This window comes from Lynx canadensis, chromosome C1 (genome assembly GCF_007474595.2).
Source record: "Lynx canadensis isolate LIC74 chromosome C1, mLynCan4.pri.v2, whole genome shotgun sequence".
Taxonomy (NCBI): Eukaryota; Metazoa; Chordata; class Mammalia; order Carnivora; family Felidae; genus Lynx; species Lynx canadensis.
Window position 1 is genome coordinate 75,513,434 of NC_044310.1, and position 25,509 is coordinate 75,538,942.

The 25,509-nt window shown below is 40.8% G+C and overlaps 1 protein-coding gene across 1 annotated transcript in view; it reads left to right on the forward strand.

Annotated features, from left to right (window-relative positions):
• The window catches only part of LRRC8C (leucine rich repeat containing 8 VRAC subunit C), an 82,546-nt gene that overhangs the window by 47,242 nt on the left and 9,795 nt on the right, over positions 1-25,509 (forward strand).

A 25,509-nucleotide genomic window follows, 5' to 3' on the forward strand; every position in this document is an offset into this window, starting at 1 on the left:
GGTTAACACATAATGCTTCCTAAGTGACAGGTACTCTTCTGAATACTTGACACATATTTTAACTCATTTCATCCTCATGGCAACAGTGAGATATCGGTGCTATTATTATCCCCACTTACAGAGAGACAACAAAGGCACTGAGAGATTAAGGAAACCTCCAAGGTGAGTGGCAAAACCTTTACTGAGACCCAGGCAGTTTGGCCTGCGTGTTAATCTCTAACACCATGCCCCTTTTTATTTGTAGGCTGAAAATATTTGGCCTCTCTCTACCCCCCAAAAAAGGATACCAGTGAAAATTCAGAATTTGAAAGACAGAAAAGACATACATTCATTTATAAATAAAACAAGTAGTTGTTGAAGAACCTACTGTGTTCCAGGCACTGTCCTAGGTGCTAAGAATTACCAGTGCAGGAGAAAAAAGACAAATGCCCCAGCCATATAGACTTTAAATTCTATGGGAAAACAAAATAAGCAAAACCAGCTCATAAATTATATATATTAGAAGGTAATAAGGACAATGAAAAAGAAAATACAGCATACGTGGATGGTGTCAGCAGGTGATATTAGGAGTTGCAATTCTCACGTAGGAAGCCTTCACTGGGAAGGTGACTTCTGATGAAGGAAGTGTGGGAGCAGACCACGCAGATGTCCAGGGAGGAGCCTCCCCGGCAGAGGGAACAGCAAAAGCAAAAGACACATGGGCAGAGTGTTCACAGACTCCTTGCCCTTCTCCAGGAGAACTTGACATTTGACTTCTTCAGCTTTCTAGCTCTGTTTCCCTGGAGACCTGATAAAAGTAGAATGTTAGCTGTGTTACTAGGCAACGTTGCTTGTGATATAAATGACTACTGTTTTGTCAACTGCATCTGGACTGGAAGAATGATAAATGCCTGGTAGGAAGCCACACCACCGGACTTCTGTGATTGTGGTGACACCTATAACAGGGCATGCCCCTTGACACACAGAAAGTATATCTATTGAGTTACACCAGAGATTAGTCTCTTTGGAGCATAATAAGCCTTTTAAGCCAGGGTAAATGCAGACCCCCATGTCCAGTGGATCTCTTTTCCTTGTGCCTGAGATGATCCGGAGAGGAGGGGCCTGGGGAGAGACGAGGTCCTGGGCAGGGTGTGGATCCCACACAGACAGTTAAGAAGGTTCCTCCAAAGGTAGAAAGCCTGATGCCACATTGCTGGCAAGCTGTGACTTTAATCCTGGATCTTTCTAAGTGATTCTGGTACCAGATGAGTGTTAGGATAATCTTAAAGTCCGAATGTTGAGATAAACCTAGAAGGACCCCTGGTGATGTTATAAGCCTGAAGCAGGGATGTCCCTGGCATGCTGAAGAAAGCCAGGCCAGTGGGCTAGAGCAGAGTGAGCTAGGCACAGAGTAGAAGAATAAGGCCTGAGAGGCAGTAGTTGCAGATCACACAGGGCTTTGTAGGTCCCTGTAAAGGTTTGGGCCTTGCTCTGAGTGAGATGGAACATGTTTTGAGGTTCAGGCAGAGGAGTGTCATTAGCTAACTTGTATTTCAACAAGACCACTCTAGTTGTTAAGAATACAGTAGAGGGGGCAAGGATAGAAGCAGGGAGGTTTAAGAAGGCTAATTTCAGAAGGCTAGTGCAGGGGCACCTGGGTGGCTCAGTCATTTGAACCTCCAACTCTTGATTTCGGCTCTGGTCATGAGCCAAGGGTCATTGGATTGAGTCCTATGTCAGGCTCTGAACTGTGTGTGGAACCTCCTTAGGATTCTCTCTCTCGGGCGCGTGGTGGCTCAGTCGGTTGAGCCTTGGACTGCAGCTCAGGTCGTGATCTCACTGTTCATGAGTTCGAGCTTCACATCAGGCTCCATGCTGACAGCTCAGAGCCTGGAGCCTTCTTTGGATTCTGTGTCTCCATATCTCTCTGCCCATCCCTCTCTACCTCTCTCTCTCTCTCAAAAATAAATAAACATTGAAAAACAATTCTCTCTCTCCCTCTGCCCCTCTCCCTCACTCACATGCTCTCTCTCAATAAATAAATAAATAAATAAATAAATAATAAAATTTTTAAAAATCATTAAAAAGAAGAAGAAGAAGGCTAGTGCAATAAAATCCAGGCAAGACATGAATCAGATGGCTTGCACCAGGATTGAAGCAGTGGTTCTGGATATATATATATTTTTTTTCAACGTTTATTTATTTTTTGGGGGACAGAGAGAGACAGAGCATGAATGGGGGAGGGGCAGAGAGAGAGGGAGACACAGAATCAGAAACAGGCTCCAGGCTCTGAGCCATCAGCCCAGAGCCTGACGCGGGGCTCGAACTCACGGACCACGAGATCGTGACCTGGCTGAAGTCGGATGCCTGACTGCGCCACCCAGGCGCCCCAAGGTTCTGGATATATTTTTAAGGAAAAGCTGTAAGATTTGCTGAAAGATTGAATGTGATGTATGAGGGGAAAAAAATCATGACTAAAATTTTTAGGCCTGAACAACTGGAAAAAGCTTGTTTTTGAGCATAAGTTTGAGTTATATGTTAGATATCCAAGTAGACCTGTTAAGTCAGAAGTTGGATAGAAGACTCAGGAAGGAGCTCAGGGTAAGTGAAGGATGGTCATCTTCACAGAGGAGGAGGTGATGGATCCAGGATCCAGTGGCAGGACAACCCTTGATTTGGGGGGAGGGGGCATCTTCCACCACAATGGGAATGATGGCTACAGATGCATTTGGTTGGAGGGGCAGGGACGAGGCACAGAAAGATGAGAGTTTGCACCTAATAGCTTCTGTGAGGTAGAAAGCAACACATCTGGAGAGAGCTTGTGAGGGTACGGGAGGCCATAGGATGTGGCAAGAAAGGAGTCCTGGAGTAGGGTCCTTGAGGAGAAAGGCAAATATTTAGAATGGCCAGTTTGGGAAGTCACAGAGGGAGGTGACATAGATCAGCAGGAGGACTCTGTGCCTGTTTTACTTTATTACCATGGCAGGGCCTGGAATCGTTTCTCTTGTTGGCATATCCCATGGCAGGATGAAATGCAGAAAAGAGAAACCACACAGACTATCCATAAAAACTAGTAGTTAACCTGGAACAAAATGAAAACAAGAGCAAGAACCGATGAAAATATCTACCGTGAACATCCTTTAAGAAGTGCACCCATAGCAAGTTCAGAAGGGACAAGTGAGTTCAAGCACAACTGGAGCACCTGTTCCTGTGTCATGGTCAGAATTCTGTTCCTGGAGCACAGCCCTGTTGCATCTTTCTGCTGTGCTGTAGCTCTTGGAACTCCCCACCTAGCACCCCACCCAGCATCACCGAGTATCAGATACTGACCTAACCTGGTCCCTTCACACACAGGCCTGTTTCATTCTCATAGTCTTTAGAAGAAAACGGACCCATGGGGCGCCTGGGCGGCGCAGTCGGTTAAGCGTCCGACTTCAGCCAGGTCACGATCTCGCGGTCCGGGAGTTCGAGCCCCGCATCAGGCTCTGGGCTGATGGCTCAGAGCCTGGAGCCTGTTTCCGGTTCTGTGTCTCCCTCTCTCTCTGCCCCTCGCCCGTTCATGCTCTGTCTCTCTCTGTCCCAAAAATAAATAAACGTTGAAAAAAAAAATTAAAAAAAAAAACAAAAAAAACGGACCCCAGTTATCTAGATATGGGAAGTATAGTCTGAGAAGTCAAGGCTCTAAACAATGTGAAATGCCTCAAAGGAAGATTGTGTCAGAATATGAAGGTTACCAGTCTCAGAATTCGTAGGAGGTGGACCATTTGATTCAACAACATCCCCAAGTACCCACAATATGTCAGGCATTGTGTAGAGTGCTAGACACTGAAAGAGAAATATAATAGAGCCCCTGACCTCAGATTGCTAGTAGTCAAAAGACCATAGAAATCCATAAGCAATGCCACTCAGCATGTAAGCACCTCAATGGTGATAGACTTCAAGAGCATTAAATATGGTGTCATCTCAGCTGCTCGAAGTTAGGAACTTGAGGAAATGAAAATTGAACTCAGTCTCAATGAATAAATATACAAAACTAATATATATATGTATATATACATATATATATTAGTTTTGTGTATATGTGTATACATATGTATATATGTGTGTATATATATGTGTATATATATGTGTATTAATATATATATACACATATATATGTGTGTGTATGTGTGTGTGTGTATATATATGTGTGTGTGTATATACATATATATGTATATATATATATGTGTGTATATATATGTGTATATATATATATATATATATATATATATATATATTTAAAGGAGTGGAAGGAAAAATCAGCACAAACAAAAGATTTAGTATGATCATTTCACAAAGCCCTCATTGATGAGTATCAATGGCGTTATAGAGGGCGGCTCATGGTGGGTGGGACATTCCTGCATAGCAGAGGAATTGTCTCATCTCCAATGCTAATCGCATCTGCATTGAGTAACCCTGATAAGGGAACCTGTTCTAGAATCTGCATGTATTTTAGCTCCCAGAATGAAACTGTAAAAGTAAATTAGTCCCATTTTTCAGATGAGAATTTTTATCTGAAAGGTTAGGTGACTTGTCCCAAAGCCAAGAGGGATACAGTGGATTTTCCAATCTGCTGTTGATTCTCCAGAATGGGTCTTTTCATGAACGCTGTGCACACTGCTCTGGAATAGTATGGAAGCATTACAACTGCACAGATCGTATGGCCAAATTTTGGATTGTGACACACGATCTTAAGTATAAAAACAAGGGCAAAATGACCAAAAGGGAAAATAGAAAGTTAGAAAAAGAAGGAATTTCCTGAATTACATCTTAGATTTTCTAAAAGATGATTCACTGTACACCTACTATAAGAAAGAATAACTTTTAACCTATAGTAAACATTAAAGAAACAAGAAATAAAATATGGTATAAATTACTTAAAGTAAAACCATCTCATATATCCATATTACACATGAAAGTAATACTCTTTAGGGGGAGAATTTGCACTCTTATTTTAGTTCTGATATCATAATCCTCTGAAATTGACATGATGACTGATAACTTCATAAACAAAAGGTTCTTTGTGAAGCTCAAATTCCCTTCCCATTCCCAAGGCAATAATTTAAATAATCATAAAATCTTATCATAAAATGTGTTTTTATGCCTTGGGTTTCCCTTTGTAAAATGAAAGTGTGATAATTTTTTCCGATCTTATTTACAAAACAAGTTACTCTTATGGTTCAAAAACATGACAAAGCAAAAAATCAAAGGTAGGGTTACAAGAGTGCTCAGTGGTGGTAAGAGTCTCCTTTGACTCTTCAAATGGCTTTGTCCAGTGGCAAGTTGATTATCTGTTTATTCCTATAATATTGTGTTCATATAGGTTTAACACTATGCATTTTGAAACTACTGGGGAAAGGAAGAAGTTGTTATCTATCAATAAGTTGTTATCAGTGTTCATTCTTTTTTGCTCTGATGTAAAAGGATTGTCGTCAACACTCTGGTCTTACTCTTCTGACAAATATTTGTCCATTTCCAAGCAAGTAGCTATTTTCAAGGCTGCCATGGAATAAGAGAATGTATAAAGAGCATTCCTTAGATTACGTCCGTCCACATAAGAAGCAAATGTAAACTCATTGTGAACCGGGAGACTGCATATCCTATTCCTGTATAGTCATACACCCTTAAGGACCAGTAGTGTAAACACCCAACTTTTTGCTATAAACAACGCTATTCAAAAACTCAACACACTCAATAAAATGGGACAAATCCTGAAAGGTCAACACATTGCTTCCTGGAAAAATAAGATTGCTTTAGATCTCTGCTCAGTGACTCCAGGTTATCTTATTATGACCAAATCCAAAACAGCCCCCAGGCAGGCTGTTCCAAATATAGAGTTAGTAGTTAGAAACCAGAAACAGGAACTGGAAGAAACAAGCCCCCTGGAAGCCCAAGGGGACTGCTTTGTGACTGTTACACAAGAAAGACATTTCCTGCTTTCTGAATTAGGAAAGAAAAAAAAGCCAAGAGAATGATTTCAATGACTTGAAAGCACCTACAAAAAAATCCTCGGGGACTTAACCCAATCCCCAGGAGCAGTCCGGCCAGCAGAGTTACACTGGAGAAGAGTTTGGGACATCTGGCTTATTGGTGGGAATTGAGTCCCACCTTGATTTTTTGGTACATATTGAAGGTAAGTTCCACCTCTCTGAGTTACAGCCGTCCATGTCAGTTGCACGACAGTGGCCTTCAGGTGAAAATGCTCACAGGCAGTTCCCAGGAAAGTACAGGTGGTAAAAATTGTAGACTCCAGAATGATTCCAAAAGAGTTCACTTTGATAATGTGCCCTGAGTTCTGGCTTCTGTCTCCTTCCCCCATTCTCTGTCCCATACTGTCTGGATTTCTAGTTGATCTTTTTCTTTTGTCAAATTTGAATTTAAAAATGGAGACTCAGAAATTCTTACTTAGCCTGTTGTATTTGGTGAAATTCAGAGTCCTGGTGAAAGAGCAGATGGCACTAATGGGTAGGCTCAAAATGAAACCCTCATCTAAGATCATGTTTTATGAAGTTTCTGTATACCCTCATGTCATCATTCTGCTCTGAGTCTTTGGGGAATATAAACAGAAATCATTTGGTGGCAAAAATAATTTTAAAGAGCACCCTTTCCCATCTCTGTAAGATGGTGGTGGGTCCTGTAAGAGAAGCACTATTTCAAAGTCCCTGTTACATCTAAGTAACAAAAATATGTCTTAGTTAGGACTTCCTTGTTATGGTGGTTTATTCAGACTGATACTTTTGATCTTCCCTAGAACATGACTCTTGTCATCTTTCACCTTGACAACTGAATATGCAGTGAATCCCTGGCCACCAGAATAATATATGAGTGCCTTTCACCTCATCCTCTTGGGTTTAACATGGGGTATGAATCTAAATGCTTTTCTTAGGTCGTCTAATGCCGTCCAATGCCAGTCAGTGAAGAAGGAACATTTCCCTTTATCTCACTATTATTGATTGTTATGATCGTGTTGCCTATTGATTGTTTAATAATACACCTTTTCCCTCAATAGCACAGCACTGATAGGCTTTAGGATTTTTTGTGGGTTTTTTTTTTCTTCCTATAAGAAGCAAAGGAGATTTAGTCTCTGTTGTTGAGCCTGGATTGTAATTCACCAAGACCTATGTTTAAAGGTCTCTGTTGAGTAGGTTTGCTCTGATATGGAGGGCATGATCTTGTATTTCTAATCAGGGTCCTGAACTTGGAGACCCTCCCCAGTCCTCTAATCCTCCCAACCAAACACCGACTAGCCCTCCCCTGCCCTCACTTGGTTCCTCTTCAAGTCCCCTTCTTCCATTTCACTGAGGACACCACACTGATGACATGTGGGTCATCTCAGCCACACAGGGGCCCTGAGATCAAAAGATTTGGCTAGCACTGGGACTGCATTTTAATTGTAAGGCTAGGAAATTTCTAGTTTATATCTGGAGTCCTCTGTTTAATATAAAGAGTGCTTGCTGTGCCTTCTCCCTCTGTGGTAATGTTTTCTTTATAAACTCTTACATTTTTGTTATATTTAAAATTTCTGTTGTTTGGGAACATTTAGCCTTTGTATAGTTAAAAAATTTTACCCAGTATTATTGTTTTGTGCTCACTTTTTAAAATATGTAATAAAACACTCCCAACTAGAAGATTTAACAAAAAAATAAGATACCATTCAAAATAGCACCAAACCTATCATGTATGTAGGAATTAAGCTAACAAAGGATACACAGGAACTTCACAGAAAACTTTAAAATGTCTAGTAAATGACATAAGAGACAATTTTAATTAAGGGGAAGATATTATGTGCCCTTAGTACAGAATTGATATTACAAAGAGGTCCAGTCCCCATGAATTATTTTATGAAATAAAAGCAATATTAATAAAATTCCAGCTTGATTTTTTTGAGAAATTTGATAAACTTACACCAAAATTTATATGACAAGTGCTCACTTGGGGGGGGGGGACTAGAATGGCACAGGGGAATAAAGAAAGAGATGAAGGGGGAAGAGGAGGGGAGAGAGGAGGGAGGAAGAAAGGGGCTTTGCGTGAACTAATAATATACTGTGCACTGAAGAATATGGGTAATTCAAGCCTCTGGCCTTGAGGTTCCCCTCTCCCTAACACACACACACACACACACACACGCACGCACGCACGCGCGCACACACGCGCGCACACACACATTCAGCCCACCCCAACTATATAAACTAATTTATTCAAATGTTCTTTATAGAATATGAGTCAGGTGCTCCATTTAAATCTCATCCTTTTTCTTTCTTTCAGTTATAAACTTCTAAATCTCTGTACAGATATTTCTATTGGATTTCATAAGCTGGAAATTTCTTAACTCCAAGTTTTACAAATAGAAGAATCACTAACTCTAAGATTTATCATCCTTTTGTTTCAAAAGCAAAAATCTAGTAACATAAATTCCTAGTAACATAAATTCCATAAGACCATGCCTCATCTGTCAGATTTATCCTATATCCCCGTGACCGAGAGCAGTAACAGGCAGGTGTGAGTGCTCACCAGAAGCCATCCTGCGGAATGAAGGGGTGAGTGAGCAAGGAAGAGTAGATGAGACATGTTTTGCCATGTGCTAAGGTACAGTGAGCATCCAACAGCCGTGGGAAGGAGCTGAGACCTTTGAATCACAAAGATACTATACTCATTTGTGGGTGTTTCACACCGTAACTTCAGAGACTGTGACCAGTACAAGAGAGGAACCCACGGCCCCTGTCTGAGGCCTGATGGAAGTACACTTAGCCTAAAGTTGAGAAGATTGAAGGGAACATGAGAATAGACAGCAGACACCTGAAGGGCTGCCTTGTGGAAAGTTGAAATGGCTTAAACCATTCCATGTGTCCTAGAACACCAAATAGAACCAATAGCAGAAGTTTTAGGAAAGAAGATTTGGGCTGAGTACAAACTCAGACTCTCAAAAAGTCAAGAACTTTCTGAAAATATCATGCAAAGTAGTGAGTTTTCTCTTCTTAGAGATGCCCTTCCAGAAAGTGAATGGCTCAAGAATCCATGTGTCATGCAAACAATGTTCCTTTGTTCTCTAGATATAATAAATAGTGCCAAGCAGTGAGGTTAGGTGGTGATAAAACATGACAAGTCCCTGGCAAAAAAAATGAAAAATGTAAAGTGCAACATTAGATATAAGTGAATTGTGAAAAGTAAAGCCATGTTAGGAGAGTGACAAGTGTCCTACTCTAAATAGGGTGGTCAAGGAAGTTCTCTCTGAAAAGGTGCCATTTGAGCAGAATTAAAGGAACTGAAAGAAGGAGATGTGTAGGTATCTAGAGGAAGAAAATGCCAGACAGGAAACAGAGGAGGGCAGTGTTCCAGGTACAGAGAGAGAACAGGGATTATGGTCTCTTGCAGTTTTTCTTGCTTGGATCCTCTTTATAAGGCTTGACATCACTATTAACCTAAAGTGAGCATTACCACTAATGCCTTGGAGCACCGTGCTCCTGCAAATAGCATGTCTTAGGTTGACGCTTCCAGATTTAAGTCGACTCTGACATCAGACGTAAGACAAAGAATTTAATCCTACAGCATTTGGAACCTAGGACCTTATGAACTGCTAAAGCAATTAGCATGACCCTTTGTTGACACTTCAGCCACAGTGTGTGGCAGAAAATGTCAAGAGCATATCTCATCACGCCTACTTCAAGTTACTAAAAGACTTCAAGTTGCTAAAAGGCGGGGTGCGTGTCTAATTCATCTTTGTGCTGCCCACCTGCATGTCTTAGACTTGACATGCACTCAAGAAATGTGTTGAGTGGATGCATTAATATGCTTCAGCAGCTCTAAGGATTCAGTGACTGTCATAATAATAAAAACAATTATATGAACTTGCAATTTAAAACTGAACCAAAAACTGACAGAGGAAAGTTTTGTGTGGGGTAATTAATAAGGAGGTGATAAAAATCAGATCTTCCCCCAAAAGTAGAAAAAGAAGCCAGTAGCAAATAATTTTCCTTTAGTAATATCAGAGAGTAACCACAGCCTTCTAGAACTGGATAAGACTTGGGGAGCACCATCCTTAGAATAATTAGCATAAACCCAGTGACAAAGAAGTAAGACTGGCTCTGTGTCTGAGCAACAAACTTGGGGGGAAAAAGTCCTTTGAGGATGTTTTGCAATAATGGGCTAGAAAGAGATCAATACACCCTGACTTATAGGTGGTTATGTGGCTTCATGTGTTAGAAAACTAGAGCCAAAATTTGTATAGAAAAAAATAGCATGCTGTTAGAGCAAAGAAATTTATAGAAATTGAGGCACCTCAGCAGAGCAAGTTATAGAGTCAATCCAGTGAGACCAATGGAGTATATTTTACAGACTGAAAATTTGTTATGTTTGGCATGTGTGGTGGTTTTTTAATACAATTGTAGTTGACTGTCATGGTGAAAACCAGGTTTTTCTTATCTAGACAATTGCCCATTTATTCAGTGTTGTACAGAGAAGTATACTGCCAGCATCCCAAAGTAAACCATATTATGAGCAGTGATTAAGTTCCAAAGCAATATTAATACTTGACCTACTACCCAGGGATTGGATTTTATGAGCTTCCCTAAGAGTCTAAAAACCTCCATGTTGTTTTGTGGGAAAATGGTTTCTTCATTCTAAACAACCAGTTTTCAAATGGACTTTTAAGGGTTTTTTTATATTCATTAACTCTTTAGTATACGTTCGTCTTTCAGGGGGTTTTAAAAATTAACATTTACTGGTTCTTGAGTAACGGTGATACTTCCATGATATCGGTTTATTCTGTTCTTTGAAGTTTGTAGTCCCGCACTAATTAAGTTTCTCTAAAAAATAAAAATAGAATTTCAGAATTAGAGGAGAATTTAGAGGTGAGTTAATATAAGTTCCCATCCAATATAGAAATCTCTTCTATAACATCCTTGACAGATTAATACCTAGTTCCTGTTTGAGTATATGTGGTGATAGGGAGAAGTGTTTTGTTCAATGAAATTTTTGCCATGAAACTGCAAGTAAATCAGTACTGGCTGTTGACTAGGTGCCTGGGACTGTGTTAGGTACTATGGGGGATACAAAATAATTAAGGCTCCGTCTCCTTAAGGAATAGTTGAAGAAGCAAAATAACAGACTTTCATTCTACCGTTTTGTTTGCTGTGCTGTGTTACATGCTAAGTTCTGACAACACGAAACTTGCTCTTGACTCTGAAGGTGTTTAAACTGTTGCAAAGATAAACATTCACGTACATCCTTCTAAAACGCAAGATAATTGCTGCAGTGTGTGTGCATGTGCGTGTGTGTGTATGCGTGCATGCTATATGGTCATATTTCAACGACCAGTTATTGCAATGACTACAAAGCAGGAAAAACAGTTAAGTCTACCTGGGGAAATCAAGTTTGTCTACATTCTATATAGGATGATTTAAATTATATTCCTGGGGGAAGAAAGTATTACGCTGTGTTACAGAAAATAAGACTTGTGAGGCAAAGTAAAATTTAATTATATGTTCCCTTGGAAGATTATAGCAAATAAAGACTCTTAGATTTTTTATTTAACAGCACTTCTTCTTCCTAAAGAATAAAGGAGTAAAGGCTTTTAAATATGCATAGTGAGTTTTCATCAGGTAATAATAGCAAGGTCTAAACATTAGCTTTCTCTAAGAAGTAAACTTTGCTAACTGGCAAATTAGGGTCAGCTATTTTTAAATTGAGCTGTGTCTCCCTACGCAAAATATATTAGTCTGTAAGAGCTGGTGAGATTCTTTGCACTGATACCTTAAGCTAAGGCTGTGTAACTTTAAGTTCAAATATGTTAGCTTATGTTTTGTGATGTTGATGTTAACTTTTTAAAGTTTTTTTTTGTTTGTTTTTTGGGGGGAAGAGAGAGAGAGGTAGAGAGAGAGAGGTAGAGAGAGAGAGAGAGAGAGAGACAGAGAGAGAGAATTCCAAGCAGGCCCCACGCTGTCAGAGCAGAGCCTGATCTGGGGCTCAATCCCACGAACCATAATCAAGAGTCGGACACTTAACCGACTGAGCCACCCAGGTGCCCCGATGTTAACTTTTAAAATGTAGTTACTGTGGGTGATGTATGGAATTGTTGAAATACTATATTGTATGCCTAAAACTAATATAACACTGTATATTAACGGGAATTAAAATTAAAACCTAATTTTTAAAAAAGAGGGAAAAAAATTAAAATGTGGGTGCGAGATGTTGGGCTCAGAAATGCCTACGGCAAAATGAGGAAATATGGTAGAAACATATCTTCTAGTTCACTTTTGTGCATGATCATACTGGTTAGTCATTTAGTTTTATATTTTTAGAAATTCTGCACTATCAGGGCACCTGTGTGGCTCAGTGGGTTGAGCGTCCAACTCTTGACTTCGGCTCAGTTCATTATCTCACAGTGTGTGAGATCGAGCCCTGAACCGGGCTCTGCACTGAGAGCAAGGGACCTGCTTGGGATTCTCTCTCTCCCTTTCTGCCTCTCCCCTGCTCACTCTCTCTCTCTCCTTCTCTCTCTCAAAATAAATAAATAAACACTAAAACAAAACAAAAAATTCTGCACCATTAACCACAAATCTTCTGTCTAATAAACAGGCCATCAATTACATCACCATTTTAACAGAAAACATGAACTCTCCCATAGGTTTTTAGGTGAAACACATGGTTTTTCTGAGCCTCAGTTTTATTCAATGAGCAGGATTGGCATTTCCATTTCACAGTTTATTGTGAAAAAAATGGTGGTAAAATAGAAATGTATTCTTTTTAGTCTCTTTAACTATAGACTTCAAATGCCTTCATCTGGTGCATTTCCTTCAGCCCTAGGTGTGATTAGTTGGGTCTCTGGCAAACAGATTGAGAAAGGTCTAATAGAAAGGACCAAATGCTCAATTCTTCCCTCTCCCAGAGGACCCTACAGGAGCTATATGGACAGAGGACAAGACCAGGCAAAAGAATATTTGATAAAAGAAAAAAAAAGAACATGTAATAAAAGAACATTTGATAAAAGCCCCACTCTGTCCCCAAACTCACTATATCAATCCCCTGGTGAGCTAAGCCAGACCTCAGATAAGTCACAAGGCCTTCCTTTGCCTAACCACTGAAGGCTATGTGATCTGGGGTAGGAGGAGGGGGAGGGCAGCTCAAGAAGCTGCCTTATCCTCTTTCCCTGCACTTTAATCCCTGCCTGTCCAGAGTTGGAAAGGGCAAGGAAGACACTGAGATCGGGACAGTGGGGGGAGGAGATTGATTGTCGATTCTCCCTAAAGCCAGGGGGAGAACTTGTCTGAGCTATCCTCCCCAGGCCCTCCGAGGAGATGGTCCGCTTCCAACAGAGGCAGTTCCAGAGCCATCATATCACATCAGCTTCAAGAAAGAAGAGAGACTTCAAAGTGGTGACCCCCAAGGGAAGCTCTAAAGAGAGTCCAGAAGAACTCATCTTGAGAGCTCATGCCACTTGAACTCAGAGCCTTCACCCCTTATGAGCACCAAGATTCACTACTTTTCCTTGAATGCAGCTATCTCCACTAACCCCATTTCTCCTAGAAAGAAGGAAGAGGAACAAAGGAGAATCTTGAGTTGTACCCCGAGGTCAACCACCTAGATAAGTCAGAAAAAGACCCATCACTGAAATTCATCCTATATGGTAAAAGTTCCATTTGCCTGGAATGTATGGAACCTTTCTTATCCAAATTAATGATATTTCTGGAGTCCAGATAGGTTAGCTTCAAAAAGCATGATGATTAAAAACAACTTTTTTCCTTACCATCCAACACACCTAAATGAATAACACTTGCCTTGACTTTTGCCTTTCCGGCAAGCTTTCCAGGATGTCACAACAAGGCACAGGCATTCTCTCGTAAACTATACCATCAGTTCCCTCCCATAGATTGACCACAACCTTGACATCGTTCACTTGATGAGCAATTTATTCTTTGATTATTAGAGTAAATTAGTTTTTGTTTAATTTAAACAAATTTTGTTTGTGTGTGGATGCTTCCATTGTTTAGAATTCTGCATCTTTATACTGGTTGTACATTGTGTGGACCATCCAGAGGATTTGTTTCTCTTTGGACCCCCCCAGTTTCTCTCCTCTTCCTTCAGCTCACAGTTTATCAGAGAACTGCAGTGTGTCCAGGGATAAGTCATGTTGAGTACAGAGCTAGGATTTCAGTCCCTGGAGATTGCTTTAAGAAGAGCTTTCCCTTCATTATTTCAAGAGCATAATTATAAATATTTTAAATTTCTCAAGCAACTGAAACAGTCTCCATTATGAATCATTAACTGTAAGTTCCTAATGTTTATCCAGTTTTTTTATATTCACTAAATCTTCTCACATGGTTTTGGCTTTAAAATGAATACTTTCCACTTAAATCTTGAATTGCAGTGGATCAAATAATGCACTAGTCCACTTGGCTTATGGGAAAATGCCATGAAGCAAAATGAAAGCCGTTTTGAATCAGACCCATTCCTTCATTTTTGAATTTTCTTTTCCAATTCCTTTTGTATCCTAGAGCAGCTGACCTCAAAGAGGGAAAAGAAAACACAAGATAAATACAACTAGGATACAGAAATTGAGAGCATCCTTGATGGCTGGAAAGTCTCAGGCTAATCAATGGTTTAAAAATATATAACATTTATAGTATATAATCATCCTTCCCTCAAAAAGTCAGTATGTCTGTATTTACAGTGGTAAGAGAATCACCTTTGTTAAGTGAAGTGTCGAATGTATACATGATCCTAATGGAGGCATGATGGTTTCTTTTTCATTTGGGAATAAAGGGATAGTGCCTCGCAAATCTTGGCCCCTTCTTTGTGTATCTTAAATGAGTAAGCACTTAGCTCCAGCTTTACGAATCTCTAGGCAGACATCACCTGGCAATTTGGAAGATGTGTGAAATGAATTGTTTCATCTCAGAGGAAAGTAGCTAGAAGCCAAATATTTCCTGATGCTCACTGGCATCTGATCTTATAAATGCATGTGTTTGTGATTGTAGTTTGTTTTCCTTAGGTGAGAACATGTGTTTGTCTATTTGCCTCATATTTATTACGTACCTAATTTGTGCCAGGCAGTGTTAATAAGGATGGAGCCCACTTTTAAAGAGCTTCTTGGTCGAGGAGGTAAAATGATAATAAACAATTATGCCAGGTTTCCTTAGGTGCTATGATGGGGGAAAACCAGGGCTTAAAAGACTTCCAGTTCTGTTTAACTGTATACCCTTGTTCTGTATAGTAATGACTCAAGAAATGAGGCTTTAACTTTTTCAGTGGTTAATTCTTCCGCCAGACTAGTGGCACTTAATTCCCTCAAGCTTAGACATTTCTGATAATGCTTAACTTGAGAAGATGTACTTGCTGTCTGGGATTCACTCGTGCACAGATGAACCCTTTAGCAAGTGTACTATTGCTGTACCTTGCCACCGAGAGAATTCATAAACTCAGATATCCAAATTTCAGTCACTCATCCCTCTGATCCCTTGGAGTTATTCTCAAATAAAATAAATTCAACTATGCCTCAGAGGTGCTAGAGGATGACCTTTTTTTTCCCTTTTCCTTTTCCTGTTGTTATCGAGAAAATGAGCAACCGATAAAAACAGGCATTTCACTCGGCCCTTTTGTGTTTTTAATAAACACCTTAAAACTGGGCAATTTGCTTGAGGCTGGTGTTGTTTTGTTTTTTTTTCCCCCCTCTCTTTCCTCTTACTATCTGGGTATATACTTCCTCCATACACAGGGTATTATTTCCTGTCCACGATAGAAGTCTTAAACGCCATCCTTGAAGAGAAAGCCGGTGCCCTGCGCACAGCAGGCCGGGAACCTCACACCCTTGCAGCAGCCACAGGTCCCCAACTCCCCTGGAGACTGGGACCTGGTTTGTGCTGGTGAGAGCGTTGCTGCGTGTGGCGCTCGGGGGTGCCTGTGTCTGTGCTGCCGCGGTCACCGCCCCACATACACACATTCTGGGTTTGTGAACAAGGCATTTGCTGAGAAAGAAAGCATTTAGATGTTCCCCCCTTGAGAACCATCTTTTCTACCTTTTCAGTTCCTTTTCTTTCTCACCAAGATTTGTGTGTACCGAAAATATTTTCAGTAGTTAGCCCTGAAACAAAATCTGCATTTTCAGAGTGAATCCTGTCCCTGACAGAGGCAAATATTGCATCTCTTGAGAATAGGTGTTTTCTTTATCTTCTAGCACCTTGTTTCTGGGGGAGTAAGTGTGTGCGCTCACTGATGACTTAGAGATGTGAAAATTCATTTCCTTCCCTTGGTTCTCCATCCCTTCTCCAAGGAGGAGGTAGTGTGCCTCAGAGAGGAAGAGCTGCACTCGACCTTTGTCATCTTTTCTCTTTCCCTTCCCAAGTGCAATCCTTTATTCCTGCCTCTGCAACCACGAGGTTCTGACTTGACCCTCCCGTAACCACCACGTCCAGTAGCTTTGAGGGGCAGACGGAGGTGCTCCAACCCCATGAAGCCTTCCCCACTGACGCCAAGCCTGAGTGTTCATTGTACTTACCACACCGTTCATTTGCTGTAGATCCTGCCTTATTTGCACCCCTGCTTGACTTTTTATATGACTCTTTATGCCACTCCCGTCAGATTATAACTACTTTTAGAACAGCAAACCTTGGTTATGTCTCCTTGATTTCCCTGTGATGCTTTGCACAGAGTAGATATTCAAGAAGTTTTAGTTGATAAAACTAAAACTGTTCTATCCTAGTATCTCTGAACAAGTCTGAGGAATAGGTCTTTAGGGTCTGTTTCTTGCAAGGCCATTCTTGGGTTACCAGAGATTGTTTTGATCTGTCAGACTGGGAGGAATTTGGATGATTAGCTGCAGGGTAGAACCCTTTGGAATCAACTGTATTTGAATCTATGGAGCGGAGAGAGGATAAAGTTAATCACTTTTATATTGGCTCATCTGCCTTTCTGTGGCTGCCATCTAACTAACTAGAGCATAACCCAGTTAAAGCACTATCTCTTTAAAGAGTCAACCACAGGGGTGCCTGGGTGGCTCAGTCGGTTAAGCCTCTGACTTCAGCTCAGATCATGATCTCATGGTTAATGAGTTGGAGCCCCATCAGGCTCTGTGCTGTCATAGCGGAGCCTGCTTTGGATCCTCTGTCTTACTCTCTCTGCCCCCCCCCCTCTTTAAATAACCATTTAAAAACAAAGAGAAAGGGAGAAAGAAAAAAAAAGAAAAGAGAAATAAAGAAGAAAGAAAAGAAAGAAGAGAGAGAAAGGAAAGAGAAAGAAAGGAAGGAAGAAAGAAAGGAAGGAAGAAAGAAAGAAAAGGAAAGGAAAGAAAAGAAAAAAGAAAAGATGGAGGAAAAGCAAATGAAGGAAGAATCAACCACAATCTAAAGAATATGTCTGGATCATAAGTTAGCATATTGGAATGACACCTGCCTTTTTATCACATGCATCAAATGTTCTCACTTCTTTCAGTGATAACATAGTCATAACTATGACTTAAAGTCTAAACCAGAGAAATAATTTTTGGGTTATAGTACAAAGAAAAAGAGTAATGTACTTAATTGTTGAGGTTGTAGGAAAATAAGTACTCTCATATGCTGTGACAGTGGGAGATGTATAAAGTAAGTCAGCCTTTTTTTTTTTTTTGGTGGGGAGAGGAATTTGGCATCATAGATGTGCCTTGTTTGGCACTACACGAGCAATGTGGTTCTTCATAATGTTAGTCTTAAGACTAAATTTTTATACTAGAATGCACATACACTCTTTTCCTTCTGGAAAAGATACTAAAGCAAGTGTTATACTTCAAAACATTCCCTCTGTTGAGTGTATATAGCCATGATAAAGTGTAAAAAGAGATAACGAAAATGCATACATGGACTCAAAAACAAGACCAACATTTGTGTGGAGCAGGAACAGAATACTGAGTGAGGCTGAAGCAGCTGCCGGGCTGTTAGCCAAAAGCAGGCAGTAGCAGCCAGGGGCTCAGCTCCTGCCAGCAAGGGGAGCTAAAAATGCACCGAGCAAGATAAGAGACTGGAGCCTGGTCACTGTTGGAAGCCAAAGGCCCCCACTCCCAAAAGGAAGCTGAAAAGAATGGCGAGTAACTGGATGGCGGACTGACACTTCTGAGGAAACTGTGCCTCCAGCTGGGAGCTGAGCCAGCCTGCCTGCTGTATCCTGACCGGATCCATGGGATCCTGACATTACAGCGGGACATCAAAATACCGTGATAAGACCTAATGGTGGGTTGGGGGGCTGGGGGTTGGGTGCAGGGAACCGCAAAAGAGCGCACAAGAGATGGTGGGAAACAGTTTCATCTCCCAACCAGCCTACCACCCAGAGCACAGGAAGAAAACTATGCTAAGCAAAGGCTCTCAGCAAAATTAGCCTTTGGAATACTGATTCACCTGAGATGAAACTAAATTTTGAAACAAACAGTGAAGTTCAAATAAATATACTTACAGTGGTCAAAGAGATAAAGGCATAACAACTAAAAAATGGGTACATATGACATAAGAGCAAATGGCTATAAAACATTTAGAAATTTTGAGCCTGGGTGACTCAGTTGGTCAAGCATCCAACTGCTGGGCTCAGGTCATGACCTCACGGTTCTCGGGATGCAGCCCCGCATTGGGCCCTGCACTGGCAGCATAGCCTGCTTAGGATTCTCTCTCTCCCCCTCCCCCACTCGCTCTCACACTCTCTCTCTCAAAATAATTTTTTTTTAATGTTTATTTATTTTTGAGAAAGAGAGGGCACAAGCAGGGGAGGTGTGGAGAAAGAGAGACAGACACAGAATCTGAAGTAGACTCCAGGCTGTGAGCTGTCAGCACAGAGCCTGACACGGGGCTCAAACTCATGAACAGGGAGATCATAACCTGAACCAAGTCAGATGCTTAATTGACTGAGCCACCCAGGTGCCCCATCAAAATAAATATATATTTTTTTAATTTAGAAGTTTGGGGATGAAAAAAGTCACTGAGCTTAAAAATATGAAAAATAAGACTGTACTCAGCTGCAGAAAGAAGTAATGAATTAGATAAGCATTCTGAGTTTACCCAGATCCCAGCAGAGAGAGGCAGAGATTAAAAAGCACACACACACTCCCATGGGTGATCGATTGAGAGACTCTAACATACCTCTAATAGGAATTACAGGAAAAAATGGAAGAAATGATGGAGCAAGTGTGGAAGTCATATTTAAAGAGATTTTGCTGAAATTTTCCAAAATTGAAGAAAGTTGAGTCCTTAGCTATAGATATTGAGCAGGATTAATCCACACACATTCAAAATGAAAGTGAAATTGTAGAAGACCTGGTATTAAAGGTAAAATCTTAAAAGTTATCATAGAGAAGGAGATTGCCCACTAAAGGACAAGTGCGGAGTGACAGCAGACTTCCCAGCAGTGAAAATACAGGCCAGAAGAAGATGGAATAGTATTTTAATGTGCTGAAGGGGAATTACTGCCAACAGAGAATTTTATAACTTATGAAACTATTCAAGAATGAAAGCAATAGAGGCACCTGGGTGGCTCAGTCAGTTAAGCATCTAACTTCGGCTCAGGTCATGATCTCACAGTTTGTGAGTTTGAGACCCGCATGAGGCTCTCTGCTGACAGTGTAGAGCTACTTTGGATCCTCTGACTCCCTCTCTCTCTCTGTCACTCCCCCGCTAGCTCATGCACACTGTCTCTCAAAAATAAACAAACATTAAAAAAAAAAAAGAATGAAAGCAATAGGGACATGTTCTGACATACAAGTATATGAGTTTTCTATCCACAGACCTTTATTAAAAGAATTATTAAGGGATATACTTCAACTAAAAGGAAAATGAACCCAGAGAGAAGATACAGGATCTAAGAAAACTGGTGAGCACATGACTTAATAAATATGTAAATAAACACAATCACCTCTAGGTCATTTTTTAAAATGTGTGTTTCAGAAGAAAAGTAAAACCCCAACAGTAACAAAATGCGATAGTTCAGTGGGTAGTTAAAACGTGCTTGGAGTGGGATTGCAATAGTGAAAAATTTAAAAGCATATATTCTAAGAAATTATGGGTAGTATCTTTCTAGAAATACAGTCTACACCTTACTAACCCAGCTGAGGCAGGATGGCAAATAAGAGATGTGGAAAATGTTAACAGTGCAGGGGAAGGCAGAAATAAATCCAAAGACCAGTAAATATACAAATATGAGTGAGCAAAATAATTAATGGATTTAATTCACTTGTAAAAAGAGAGAAATGATTTGTTTGGATTTTTTTTTAATCCATAAAAGACATACCCAAAAAATAAAATCACAGACAGGGGTGCAAAGTAGATTGAAGAATAATATTAAAACAAAAAAAAAGCTGGTGGGACACTGTCAATATTAGACACATTTAGCCTTGCCATCTTCAAGAATGCACTCTTTATCAGAACAAGATACATATGTGAGTTTTAAAAGATGTATAAATTATTGTAGTCACCACCACAGACAGGATACAGAGGAATCCCAACACCCTAAGGAATTCCCCTGTGCTGAAACTCTGCAGGGAACCCCCGGCAACTGCCCACAACTTTTCTGTCCTGTTTTACAGAATGCCGTGTAAAGTCAGATGGCACATAATTTTTTAACACTGGCATTGGTTTCAATAGAAAAATTGCCTAAGTGCATGTCATCATTGGAATGTTTTTAAATTATAGCATATCCACACTATGAATTCTGGTGGTCCTTAAAATGAAGTAGAGCCCTATGTGCCAATGTGTTAAGGTCTTCAGGATGTATAATGAAAGTGAAAAGCTCGAGGTGCATGAACAGTCTATATAGTAAGATCCCATGTGTTTATATGTCATATATATGCAAATACACAGATATAGATCTGGAAGAGTGTACACCAGACTTAGCAGGGCTTACTAAGGAATGGCACAAGGGTAGAAAGGGAGAAAGGAGGACTCTACCTTCTGTGTTAAAGATAAGTATTCATGGGGCACCTGTGTGTCTCAGTTTGTTAAGCGTCCATCCAACTCTTGATTTCGGCTGAGGTCATGATCTCGCAGTTCATGGGATTGAGCCCAGCGTAGGGCTCCATGCTGAGCATGGAGCCTGATTAAGAGTCTCTCTCTTTCTCTCCCTCTCCCTTTGCCCCTGTCCCACTTACTCACACGCTCTCTCATGTTCTCTCTCCCAGAAAAAAAGTGTTAAAAAAATGATTAGAAAGAAGATTTATGATAGTGAATAATAAAACTATTTAGGCATAACTTGACATTAAGTATCCAACATCTATGTGAAGAAAGCTATAAAACACTCCTGAAAGGCATAAAATTGGGTGAAAACAACTGAAAACACACCATGAAGGAGGAGAATCAATGCCGTGAAGATGTCAGTTCTTTTAAAGAGATTTTTTTTTTTTTAATTTATTTTTGGGACAGAGAGAGACAGAGCATGAACAGGGGAGGGGCAGAGAGAGAGGGAGACACAGAATCGGAAGCAGGCTCCAGGCTCTGAGCCATCAGCCCAGAGCTGGACGCGGGGCTCGAACTCACGGGCCGCGAGATCGTGACCTGGCTGAAGTCGGACGCTTAACCGACTGCGCCACCCAGGCGCCCCTGTCAGTTCTTCTTAAATTAATTTATAAATGTAATTTAGTCCCAATAAAAATGCCACCAAGGTGTTGTTGTTTCCTGGATCTAGACAAGTTGATTTTAAAGTTCATCGTGCAAGACAAGCATGAGATTGAGCACTTACCACACCAATTACTGATTAGTTGTCTTTCTGCTGTGCTTGACCTTGAAGGGGTTCTTTTTTTTTTTTTAATGTTTATTTATTTTTAAGAGAGAGCCACTGAGTTTGAGCAGGGGAGAGGTAGAGAGACAGGGGGACACAGAATCCAAAGCTGTCAGCACAGAGCCTGATGCAGGGCTCAAACTCGTGAACTGTGAGATCATGACCTGAGCTGAAGTCGGATGCTTAACCAACTGAGCCACCCAGGTGCCCTGACCTTGAAGGACTTCTTGTTCTTCTATTCCTCACATAATATCTGGCATAAGTAGATACTCCAAGATGGCTGACCTCTCCTGAGGACACGCATACAACACTCCACTTTCATGTTCTGTCTGCCCTACCCCACTGCCATCAATGCCATTTATATCTGTGGCATGTAATAGATAAGCTGGCCCTTCTTCATGTTGCTCTTTGTTATTTCAAGCAGCTTCTCTGAAGCTAAGTGGTTTTGTTTTGTTCTGTTTTGCTTTTACCCTCAGCTCTTTTGGTGTCTCATGCATGCCAATATGATACTTTTTCAACTTGTTACCGCAAGTGGGTTCTGCTTTGTACTGCATTGCTTTTCTAGAAATTGTGTAAGTTAAGTAGATCTTATTTTTACATTATACAGTAAATGCTATAATCCTAACAAAGTACTGGGAATCAAATCGCTATCATCAAAGGTATATCATACAATCAAAGATGGAGGCATGAACAGTAATGATTTAAAATAGTGAAAATTACTATTAAAAGGCCCCAATTTCCATTGACCATGCAGGGCATTTCAATAGGTAGTAAAGTATTTCAACATATTCCACTTAATATTCCACTTAATTCCACTCTTTGTGGGTATAAATTTGACAATTACAATGTTAAATATTTGATTCTTTTCTTAGATATGAGCAGCACATCAGGCATGGTTTAGATGGTTGTTTCCTTTCCTAAGGCGGCCTGAATGTTTACTTTATTTCTCTTGAAAACACACTGAGTTCCTTCCCCTACCAAAAACAGATGTTGTGTTATCTCAAATAATTTACCAGTGGGAATGTATGAATCCAAATTTCACTGAGCCCACTTCTGAAACCTTTAGGCTTCTTTTCCAGAACTATTTCCTAGATATCACAGTGATGGAAGACTTTTGCATGAATAGTTTTATTCCTCCAGGTTCTTTAATTGCAAGACCTTGAGGGTCATAGTATACATTTTTATCACCTAGATATCAGCTGCTCCTTGGGATCCAGAGCCTAATGGACCAAATTGCAGTCCATAGCCCCATGACCCTCTCCAAGTTCTACAGACTCCTGGAAGGATTTGGTTCTTATGGTTCTCATGGTTCTCATTCCTACTTCTGTGGAAACAGTTTAGATGATAGACTATTACCATCCCTGGCAAATTCTCCCCATCTGTACAGTTGGATCCAGGCATGAAATCTTCCTTTTTGTTGTGATTTTTTACAAAATTACTCACAAAAGCTGTGTGTGTGTGCGTGTGGTGTGTGTGTGTGTGTATGTGTATGTGTCTGTAGCAGATTATACCAAAGTTTCAGGGAAGATTGAAAGGTATTTCTATCTCAAAATAGAAATATGGGGCACCTGGGTGGCTCAGTCAGTTAAGCTCCTGACTTCAACTCAGGTCATGATCTCGTGGTCTGTGAGTTTGAGCCCCGCATCAGGCTCTGTACTGACAGCTCAGAGCCTGGAGCCTGCTTCAGATTCTCTGTCTCCCTCTCTCTCTGCCCTTCCCCTGCTCACACTCTGTCTGTCTCTCTCAAAAATAAACAACATTTTTTAAAAATGTAAAAAGAAAGAAAAGAATAATGAGCATATACTCCAGCCTCCTACCATGTTGCCTGACCTATTTTGTTTGATTCTAGCCCCTCTCTGCTTTGCTGACTCACCACTTCCCACCTCCAGACCTGTTCATCCCCAGATAAAGTAGGGTTGGCCATTGTTGTGCCATGGCTCACCTGACCTTTGCTCTCAGTGATCACATTCTGTGTCCCTCTCCTCCTTGTTCCAAGCTAACTTAGATATTTTCCTTAATATAGATGATTTTATTCAAGAATTATTCTCATATCCACCTTTAGGATAGTAACTTTCTCACCTTGCTATATTTTGAGTTGGATTCTCTTGCTCATCCTGCTTTTTCAATCTTTTTCTCTTCCCCTACCCCATTTCTTCCCCCTCCAGTCTCTCTTTCCCTTCACAAACACACATTGTAGCTCCTGGTCTCAAGCCCTTTTCCTCCAAAGGCATTCTGAGGGTTGCTCCTAAATAAAAATGGACTTCCTCTGCATTGTGATGTGTGTGTACAAGCTGGTGGTGATGGTCTGAGCCTTAGTGTTTCGTGGAGGGCTTTCTCCCTACCCACCCCCCAGGTGCTCTCCCTTAGTCCTGCACCAGCAGCCTGAGACCCTGATATTCCTTTGAAATTTGTGTTCTAGCCTCTCGGTAAGGCTTGTTTGGTTCTCTAACCTTTAAATTGCTGGATAAAGGTAAAGAGAAGAGAGGTATGTAGATTTAAATAGCAAATTTCTCAAAAGAGCAAGAAAAGGATGAAACAAAAATTTCAAGTTCTTATAAGCTGCTGTTTACAAAAGATACCACAAAAACACCCTTTACCATTGTTGTTTTTGCTGCTCCCTTATGTTTGTCTGTCTTTCCCTTTTTTACTGTACCTTTTGAAAATATAGATTCTTCTCCGGTTCTTCTCAATGCTGTAATGTTCAACAAATACTTATGTCTATTAAACACGGCGGGGGTAACTTCCTCTCGCCTGGGACGTTTTTAGTATTCCAGTCTTCATGCTCTTACTGTTGGACTCCTTAACCTGCCCTGTTCTTTTCATCCTTTTCAATCCAGGTTCCTGGATTAGGCAACCTGCCGTCACATTCTTTGGGAATTCTCCTCTGAGTTGCGTCTCTGCTGGAGTCTTCTTATGAAATGTTCTCTCAGCAGCTCGAGCAGCTATTGTTCTTAGCAAGTGAACACCAGTATTTTTTTGACTCTCTGCTCACTTCTGAATAGTTAACAGCTGCTGAAAAATAGAACACCATCCTTACCCTCCTGGGATTTAATAAGTAGGCACATTTAAAAAAATTCTGTCTTTGTGAAGATTGAAAGAGAAATAGGGCATCAGAAGGCTGAAAGGAACTTGGGGAGATCAACTGGGCTGTTCTCTGTGAAGCCCTCAAAGAAGAAGCTGGGTGAGATGGGAAGATGTGTGGAATTAGAAGAACACAAGTCTGTAAACAAAAGACAGGTTTAAATTCCTGCGCTACCATTTCCTAGCTATGTGAACTTGGGCAAGTCACTTCCGTTCAGTTAGGTTTCTTCTTCTGTAGAAGGGGGAGAATATGACCTGCCTCCCTGGCGTGGCAGATGTTAGCCAGTCAGGGACCTTTGTGCAGAATCTAAAAAGGTATCCCCGCTGTGTGACCATAGGTAGCCCCAGGAGGATGGAGCTCCCATCCTGCTGAGGGAAACACAACAGGATTTCAGCCCACCCTTGCCCCCTTAGCTCCGCACCCTCTCATGCCCTGCATATCCTGAAACCCTACACAAGCTCCAGAGGTCTGTCATCTTCCACCATTAGGAACAAGCCTGGAGAAACACTGGGCAGGGGACAGTAATGGGGTCTGCTGGTTGCTTGGCAGGGAGTTAGCACTGAAGAAGGTGTCCGCCTTTTTACCTTCTAACTGGTCTTGCTTTCACAAATGGATTCTCCTGTGTTTTCATCACAACACTGACAATGCCTTATTAACATACCGGCTCAAATGTGTCCCTCTTGGGGAAGGTCCTT